The 9516-nt window shown below is 44.3% G+C and overlaps 1 pseudogene; it reads left to right on the top strand.

Annotated features, from left to right (window-relative positions):
• Positions 1–9516, top strand: part of LOC111977922 (regulating synaptic membrane exocytosis protein 1-like) — an 82777-nt pseudogene that overhangs the window by 52155 nt on the left and 21106 nt on the right.

Here is a 9516-nt window from a genome sequence, read left to right as displayed (position 1 = left end):
CGCGAAAAAATTCTATATAAAATCCATAGTAGAAAGTAGACTCATCATACTAATCGTTGTATATATATATAACAAAACGTGGATATATATTACCGTGAATCACTAGTGACATTTGATTATATAGGTAATAAATTACAATCTCGTGAATGTGTTGGTGTCCTGTCTATAGTTAGCCAAGAATAGAGCAATATTAATAGCATGTCCTATAGATGAGTAAAGTATGTTCTAGTGTACGATTTGGAGGGATGTGTTTACTCCTGTCCGATTAAACAACAACTCAGAGACGAGTAAACAAAACAGAACAAGTAATGATAACAATACAGCATGAAGAAACAACCCCACGAGGAAACATAACATAAAAGAATCACAAGCAACACAGTAGGTATCTAGACCAGTTTTGTGTCAAAACGACGATATGACTTGAAGGGGAAGACACATAGACCCTGGGTAACGAAAGACCAAAAAACAAATAAAACAAAACAAGATGGGAAATATTATCAACATTTATACTTTGCAAACTTTTCACTGGCTGTTCCCTCAGAGGTTGTGGCAGGTGGGCGAGCGACACATATGTTGGGCTGCCCAAACTGGCTGCATTTTTGGCTTTTCTTTCTTTGTCACCCAATAAAATTAGAATTTGTGGTTCATCTTTTATAGGGTCAAAATTTCTTTGTTATTGAATTATAATTGGGAAAGAATATTCTCTTAAAGGTTAGTAAGTTATATCGTGGAATAGATGGTCTGGAGTTAGGTCTGTAGATCCAGATTGTTCAACAGTGTAATAGGAAAAGTGCAGCTCTGTCTCTTTCCCTCTCCTATTAAGGGGTTGCTCCACTGAAGCGCTGTTAGATGAATCCAGTATATTGTTCACACGCCCACCCCGCGTGGTGACATCAGGCAGCCATCCAAACAAACAGAGGGGTGACCATCTAATCCGGCCCGATCATCCGGCTGAGCCGAGCGAGGCAGCGCTTACTTGCCTAAAGAGCGCCGGGCATCACTGCGGGCTGAACGGTTAGAGCTCACACCAGACACGATTCACACTTGGCTAGACTGTTTATGTGTGTTTGTGTGTGTGCGTGCGTGCAAGTGCATGTGTGCGGTGCATGCGTGTGTGCTTAAGTTGGCCATTGTTTTACTTGTAGTCTGTACGCTTCGTGTATGTCTTAAGAAACGCATACCCAAAAACAAAGAATTAAAACTGATGCACATTGAATGTCTCAGGTGGTTGGGGGAAGGGTCACAGAGGCGGGCAGACTGGGAGCCTTCATCACTGTAGTCAAGAAGGGCAGTCTGGCCGACATCGTGGGACACCTACGAGCAGGTATGCAAAGTGTGTGTGTATGTGTGTGTACATACAGTGTGTGTGTGTGTGTAAATATGTTTGTATGTGTGTGTCGGTTTTGAAGAATGACATTGTGTATTTTCAGGGGATGAGGTTCTGCAGTGGAACGGCAAGATGTTGCCAGGAGCAACCCAGAAAGAAGTTTACAATATCATTCTCAATTCCCAAGCAGAACCCCAAGTGGAACTAGTGGTGTCCCGGCCCATTGGGTAAGTCAGGAATAAGAGACTCTTACCTTTGATGAAAAGACACCGAACCCTGATTGATGCACTATGATTAGGGTAGCAACTCTGTGACGCTTGGGTTCAAGTGTCTTCTTTGTCTGTCTTTGGCACTGGTGAGATAATGCTTAGGTTAGCCCATAGTCCAATTTCATTTCCCACCTTTCTCTCCAAATTGTACATTCATGCTCTTTCCCTCATAGATTTACAAGGAATGGACTGGTGTATGGAATATGGTGCCCACTGGGCACAGATGTCAGTTCAATGTCTAGTTTTGATTTACATTTGGTTTAGTTGTCAACTAACGTGAATCCAACGTGAAATAACAAAAACAAATTCACCCTGTCATTGGATTTAGGTTCAAAGTTGGGTGCAAAAAATGCCAAATTCCCTAACGTTGACGACTTTTTCCCCCCACGTAGATTCAGAAACTGGTTGATTCATTTTTTCTGTGTTGAAGTGATGTGGAAACAACGTTGATTCAACCTGTTTTTGCCCAGTGGGTTGAAATGTCCTTCGAACAATTCACACATCAATGCAGTGCTTTTCATTTCTTAAGGGCGAATGAAGGAGTTTACGTTGAGGAGAAGGGAACAGAATTGGCCTCGTTTTAATTGGGTGTCACTCTTTACTCACTCCAATCACAGACTGTACATACCTTTGGTTTTAATTTTGAACAGTTGTTTTTTTCTGACCTGACTTGTCTTGCTCCTTTGTATTAAAAGATGTATTTCCAAACACTTGCGAAGGTTGTATAATGCCTATCAGTAAGTAAAGCTACAGTTTAAGGACCCCCTCTCCTTCCACACGAATTTACACAAGTCCCCTTGTCCTCCCCCACCCTGTGACCGTAGAGCTGACGAATGCCTAAATTAGTAGACTGCAATAAGGGATTATTGGTTGTAAAAAAAAATCTATATTGAATTCCTACTCTTTCTATTTAGATCGCTTTACTCTTTCTATTATGATTCCCTACTCTTTCTATATGATCTACTCCTTCTAGTATTGATCCTTACTCTTTCTATATTGATCCTACTCTTTCTATATGTGACCTACTCTTCTATGTTAGATCTACTCTTTCTATGTTGATCCCTATCTTGCTATATTGCACTCTCTACCTCTTTCTATGATTGATCCTTACTTTTCTATATTTGATCTACTCTTTCTTATTTATCTACTCTTTCTATATTGTATCCTACTCTTCTATATTGATCCTACTCTTTCCTATGTGATTCTACTCTAGCTATATCTGTCTCCTCTTTTCTATGTTGATCCTACTCTTTCTATATTGATCCTACTCGTCTTTGTCACTACTTCTTTTTATATTGATCCTACTCTTTCTATATTGATCCTACTTTTCTATGTTGATTCTACTCTTTCTTATATTGATCCTACTCTTTCTATATTGATTCCTACTCTTTCTATGTTGATTCTACTCTTTCTATATTGATCCGACTCTTCTCTATATTGATTCTACTCTTTCTATGCGATTCTACTCTTTCTTTGATGATTCTACTCCTTTCTATATTGATCCTACTTCTTTCTATGATGAATTCTTACTCTTTCTATATTGATCCTACTCTTTCTATTGATGATCTACTCTTTCTATATTAGATCCTACTCTTTCTATGATGATTCTACTCTTTCTATATTGATCCTACCTTTCTATGGATGATTCTACTCTTTCTATATTGATCCCTCTTCTATTTACATTATCCTACTCTTATTCTATATTATCTACTGCTTCTATATTGATCCTACTCTTCTATTTGATCCTACTCTTTCCTCCTCCTTTACCTACCAACAGTCCAAGACAACACAAAATAACAGTCTTTGCTATACTTGTTATACTGTACTATCAGATGTTAGTGTGACTTTAACTGATATGTCTCTGATTGAATCTAGTGACTATCCCAAGAATCCCAGCACGTCCCACCCCCCACTAGAATCTAGTAGGTATTTCATCTGTTCTCTCTTCTCTATCTGTTTTCTCTATCTCTTTGCTTTTCCTCTTTCTTTCTTTCTTTCTTTCTTTTCTTTCTTTCTTTCTTCGTTTCTTCTTTCTTTCTGTCTTTCTTTCTTTCTTTCTTCTTTCTTCTTTCTTTTCTTTCTTTCTTTCTTTCTTTTGTCTTTCTTTCTTCTCTCGTCTCTCTCTCTCTCTCTCTCTCTCTCTCTCTCTCTCTCTCTCTCTCTCTCTCTCTCTCTCTCTCTCTCTCTCTCTCTCTCTCCTCTCTCTCTCTCTCTTCTCTCTCTGCTCTCTCGTTCTCTTCTCTCTCTCCTTCTCTTCTTCCTTCTCTTCTCTCTCCTTCTCTCTCTCTCTCCTTCTCTCTCTCTCTGTCTCTCTCTCTCGTCTCTGTCTGTCTCTCTCTTTGCTTTTCCTCTCTCTGTCTCTCTCTCTGTCAACTATCTCTCTCTTTCTTTTTGACCCTAGTTGTTAGGGGTTTAACTGGGTGAGATGTGTCTTGTCTTATTTCTGCCCTCACAGCAGGTTCCAGTTCATTCGAGTCCCAGAAGATGGAGCAGCCAACCATATCAGTCATGTCCCCCACCAGCCCCAGTGCACTAAGAGACAACCCACAGCTAATGCCTGGACAGCTCACAGTGAGTACACACCAACAGACATATGTGGGATTATTATGCATTTGTATATGGTATGTATGTGATAGTAATCTGGCTCATAGTGATCATTTCCATCATGTGTGTGTTTATGTGCGTGTTTTCAGGTATTGCCCGGACAACTTTCAGTAAGTCAATACCAAAGGATTGTCATGTCATGTATCATGAGTGCAGACATTTGGGGTTGTCTTGTATTTCTATATAGTTTCTAACCTACGTCATATCATTTAAGATGGGTTGTTGGCTCCTAGTGATCATGCTGGGGTGTGTCTCTGTGTGTCCGTGTGCAGGTGAAGCTGTGGTATGATAAGGTGGGACACCAGCTAATAGTGAACGTGGTCCAGGCAACAGAGCTGCCTCCCCGACCGGATGGGCGACCTAGAAACCCCTACGTCAAAATGTACTTCCTGCCGGACCGCAGGTACGTGTCACGTCCTGACCATAGAGAGTCCTTATTTTCTATGGTGGAGTAGGTCAGGGCGTGACTGGGGGGTTAGTCTAGTTTATATTTTCTATGTGGGGTTCTAGTTTTGTTTTCTATGTTGGTGTTTGGTATGATTCCCAATTAGAGGCAGCTGGCTATCGTTGTTTATGTGTAGTTGCAGGTTAGCACTCCATTGTCGTCACGTTTCGTTTATTCTTTATTGTTTTGTTGTGTGGTTCACTTACTTTAAATAAAAAAGATGTGGAACCCAGATCACGCTGCACGTTGGTCCGATTATACTTCCAGTTCGTACAACGATCGTGACAGAATATCCCACCAACACAGGACCAAGCAGCGTGTCCGGGAGGAGATGGCATCCTGGTCTTTGGAGGAGATCGAGGAGAGAATATCCTGGACTTGGGAGGAAGTCTTGGCAAGACACGAAAGCCTGCCGTGGAACAAGACGACAAGGAGAGAAGGCGGACAGCGACGACGCCGGGGTTCGTGGCCACATAAAAAGCCCAAAAACCAGCCCGAAATATTTTTTTGGGGGGCACAAAGGGTGGTCGAAGTGAACCAGAGCCATTCTGGAGAGAGAGGGAGAAACTGGGGAGAGTGAACGGAGAGAGTCAGAGAATGGATGGAGGTGTTGGAGGAGAAAGAGCGAAGAGAGTTGTTGAGTTGGTGGAAGATGCACAACATTTGTCTTAAGGAGCGTGTAATCAGTTTAATGCCACCTGAGTCAGCTCCTCGTACTCGTTCTGAGGAGCGTGCTATTAGTCTGTGAAATCTGTGCCGGCTCCACGCATCAGGTCTCCAGTACCCAGTACGTAAGTCCCGTGCCAGCTCTCCACACTCGCCTTGAGGAGCGTGTCATTTGTCCGGTGCCATATGTCCTGGTTCTACGCACCAAGTCTCCAGTGCGCCTCCACAGCCCAATACGTCCTGTGCCAGCTCCTCGCACTCACCGTGCGAAGTGTGTCATAGTTCTGGTACAATTGATGCTGGCTATACGCACCAGGTCTCCAGTGCGCATTCACAGCCCAGTACGTCCTGTGCCAGCTCCACGCACTAGGCCTCCAGTGCGCCTCCCCAGTCCGGTATGTCCTGTGACGGCTCAACGCACTAGGCTTCCAGTGCGCCTTCCCAGTCCGGTATGTCCTGTGCCTGCACCCCGCACTCGCCCTGAAGTGCGTGTCTCCAGTCCGGTACCACCTGTGCCGGCTCACGCACCAGGTCTCCAGTGCGCCCCTCCCAGTCCAGAGCTTCCGGCGACGGTTCTCATTCCAGAGCTTCCGGCGACGATTCCCAGTCCAGAGCTTCCGGCGACGGTTCACAGTCCAGACCTTCTGGCGACGTCACAGTCCGGAACCTCCTGAGACGGTCCACAGTCCGGAACCTCCTGAGACGGTCCACAGTCCGGAACCTCCTGAGATGGTCCACTGTCCGGAACCTCCTGCGACGGTCCACGGTCCAGAACCTCCAGCTCCAGGGAAGGAGCCTTCCTCTGCGCCGATGCCCAGTCCGAGCACGGCGTCCAGTCCAGCTCCAAGGCAGGAGCCTTCCTCTGCGCCGATGTCCAGTCCAAACACGGCGTCCAGGCCAGGGCCGGTGTCCAGTCCCGCTCCATGGCAGGAGCCTTCCTCGGCATCTAGGTCCAGTCCAGGCACAGTGTTCAGCCTGGGTCCATGGCTGGATCCGCGAGCTGAGCGGGTTCTTCGCCCCGCACCAGAGCCACCCCCGATGCTGGTGGATCCGCGGCATGAGCGGGTTCTTCGTCCCGCACCAGAGCCGCCTCCGATGCTGGCGGATCCGCGGGATGAGAGGGTTCTTCGTCCTGCACCAGAGCCGCCACCGACACTAGACACCCCCCCTAACCCTCCCTTTTGGTTTCAGGTTTTGAGGCCGGAGTCCGCACCTTTGAGGGGGACTGTCCTGACCATAGAGAGTCCTTATTTCCTTATTTTCTATGGTGGAGTAGGTCAGGACGTGACTGGGGGGGTAGTCTAGTTTATATTTTCTATGTGGGGTTCTAGTTTTGTTTTCTATGTTGGTGTTTGGTATGATTCCCAATTAGAGGCAGCTGGCTATAGTTGTCTCTAATTGGGGATCATATTTAAGTAGTTGTTTTTACACCTGTGTTGGTGGGATATTGTTTATGTGTAGTTGCAGGTTAGCACTCCATTGTCGTCACGTTTCGTTTATTCTTTATTGTTTTGTTGTGTGGTTCACTTACTCTAAATAAATAAAAGATGTGGAACCCAGATCACGCTGCACATTGGTCCGAGTATACTTCCAGTTCGTACAACGATCGTGACAGTACGTCATCTAGTATACAGTTGAAGTAGGAAGTTTACAAACACCTTATCCAAATACATTTAAACTCAGTTTTTCACAATTCCTGACATTTAATCCTAGTAAAAATTCCCTGTCTTAGGTCAGTTAGGATCACCACTTTATTTTAAGAATGTGAAATGCCAGAATAGTAGTAGAGAGGATTTATTTCAGATTGTATTTCTTTCTGTCATGCCCTGACCTTAGAGAGCCGTTTTATTTCTCTATTTGGTTAGGTCAGGGTGTGATTTGGGTGGGTATTCTATGTTTTCTATTTCTTTGTTTTTGGCCGAGTGTGGTTCCCAATCAGAGGCAGTTGTCTCTGATTGGGAATCATACTTAGGCAGCCTTTTTCCCACCTATGTTGTGGGTAATTATTTATTTTCTGTGTGTGTTTGTGTGCGCCACGGTTGCGTCACGTTTGTTTCTGTTTACCTGTTCTTTTTGTGAAGGTTTCACTACGATTAAAAGAAATGTTGAATTACATGCACGCTGCGCCTTGGCTCATCTATGACAGGGAGTTTGAAGACAGTGAACGTGACACTTTCATCACATTCCCAGTGGGTCAGAAGTGTACATACACTCAATTAGTATTTGGTAGCATTGCCTTTAAATGGTTTAACTTGGGTCAAACGTTTCGGGTAGCCTTCCACAAGCTTCCCACAATAAGTTGGGTGAATTTTGGCCCATTCCTCCTGACAGAGCTGGTGAAACTGAGTCAGGTTGTAGGCCTCCTTGCTCGCTCACGCTTTTTCATTTCTTCCTACAAGTTTTCTATGGGATTGAGGTCAAGGCTTTGATGGCCACTCCAATACCTTTACTTTGTTGTCCTTAAGTCATTTTGCCACAACTTTGGAAGTATGCTTGGGGTTATTGTCCATTTGGAAGACCCATTTGCAACCAAGCTTTAACTTCCTGACTGATGTCTTGAGATTTTGCTTCAATATATCCACAGAATTTTCCTACCTCATGATGCATCTAGTCTATTTGTGAAGTGTACCAGTCCTCTTGCAGCAAAGCACCCCCACAACATGATACTGCCACCCCCGTGCTTCACGTTTGGTGGTGTTTTCGGCTTCCAAGCCTCCCCTTTTTCCTCCAAACATAACGATGGTCATTAAGGCCAAACAGTTATATTTGGTTTCATCAGCCAGAGGACATTTCTCCAAAAAGTACGATCTTGTCCAATGTGCAGTTGCAAACCGTGTCTGGCTTTTTTATTGGTTTTGGGCAGTGGCTTCTTCCTTGCTGAGCGGCCTTTTAGGTTATGTCAATATAAGGATCGTTTTACTGTGGATATAGATACTTTTGTACCTGTTTCCTCCAGCATCTTCACAAGGACATTGCTGTTGTTCTGGATTGATTTGCACTTTTCGCACCATAATACGTTCATCTCTAGGAGACAGAACGCGTCTCCTCCCTGAGCAGTATGACGGCTGCTTCCTCCCAGCATCTTCACAAGGACCATTGCTGTTGTTCTGGGATTGATTTGCACTTTTCGCACCATAATACGTTCATCTCTAGGAGACAGAACGTGTCTCCTTCCTGGCAGTATGACGCTGCGTGGTCCATGGTGTTATACTTGCGTACTATGTTTGTACAGATGACGTGGTACCTCAAGACGTTTGGAAATTGCTCTAAGGATGAACCAGACTGTGTGGAGTCTACAGTTTTTTTTCTGAGGTCTGAGCAAAGAGCACTGAGTTTAAGGTAGGCCTTGAAAATACATCCACAGGTACACCTCCAATTGACTCAAATGATGTCAATAATTAGCCTATCAGAACTTTCTAAAGCCATGACATAATTTTTTGGAATTTTTCCAAGCTGTTTAAAGTAATAGTCAACTTAGCGATATGTAAATTCTGACCCACTGGAAATTGTGATACAGTGAATTATAAGTGAAAGAATCTGTCTGTAAACAATTGTTAGAGAAAATTCATTGTGTCATGCACAAAAGTAGATGTCCTAACCGACTTGCCAAAACTATAGTTTGTTAACAAGAAATTTTTGGAGAGGTTGAAAAACACATTTTAATGACTCCAACCTAAGTGATGTAAACTTCCGACTTCAACTGTATCAGTTACAACTACCACATAGAGAAACAAACAAATATGTTAACTCTTGTCTGTCTGTCTGTCTGTTGTCTGTCTGCTGTCTGTCTGTCTGTCTGTCTGTCTGTCTGTCTGCTCGTCAGTTGTCTGTCTGTCTGTCTGTCTGTCTGTCTGTGTCTGTCTGTCTGTCTGTCTGTCTGTCTGTCTGTCTGTCTGTCTGGTCTGTCTGTCTGTCTGTCTGTCTGTCTGTCTGTCTGTCTGTTCTGTCTGTCTGTCTGTCTGTCTGTCTGTCTGTCTGTGTTTGTGTGTGTGTGCGCACGCAGTGACAAGAGCAAAGAGGAGGCGAAAGACAGTGAAGAAGAGTGGAGAGCCCTTTGTGGACCAGACGTTTGTGTACTCCCACGTCCACCGCAGAGACTTCCGCCAACACATGCTAGAGCTGACCGTGTGGGACAAGCCCCGCCTACCTGACGAGGATAGCATGTTCATGGGCGAGGTACACACACACATGCACACACACACGTA

The sequence above is a fragment of the Salvelinus sp. IW2-2015 genome, linkage group LG18, assembly GCF_002910315.2.
Source record: "Salvelinus sp. IW2-2015 linkage group LG18, ASM291031v2, whole genome shotgun sequence".
In the NCBI taxonomy this organism is placed as follows: Eukaryota; Metazoa; Chordata; class Actinopteri; order Salmoniformes; family Salmonidae; genus Salvelinus; species Salvelinus sp. IW2-2015.
This window is presented reverse-complemented; position numbering and strand designations above follow the sequence as displayed.